Source organism: Cariama cristata, unplaced genomic scaffold (genome assembly GCF_000690535.1).
Source record: "Cariama cristata isolate BGI_N322 unplaced genomic scaffold, ASM69053v1 scaffold37289, whole genome shotgun sequence".
NCBI classification, from domain to species: Eukaryota; Metazoa; Chordata; class Aves; order Cariamiformes; family Cariamidae; genus Cariama; species Cariama cristata.
The window spans coordinates 8,843-9,110 of record NW_009638070.1 but is presented as its reverse complement, the minus strand read 5'-3'; positions in this window follow the sequence as shown (position 1 = coordinate 9,110).

Sequence of the window (268 nt, the reverse complement as noted above, 5' to 3'; positions counted from 1 at the left end):
GACCCCGCGGGTGCGGGGTACCCGGGCTGTCGGTACGCCGATCGCACAGAAGCAAGAAGGGGAAGCATGTTGTTGTGTTTTGGTTTCTTTTTTTTATTTTTTTCCCCCAAACTCCGAGCGAAGCTGCCGTTTTCTGCGAGTGGTTAAAAAACTCCGTGTGTGGCTTTGCGGGAGTTTCTCGTGCAAGCTGCCCTTAAAAATCAACTTTTTTTTTTTTTTTCCCCTCTCTCCTTGACTCGCCATCTTAAACCTCTCCTTTAATGGAGCG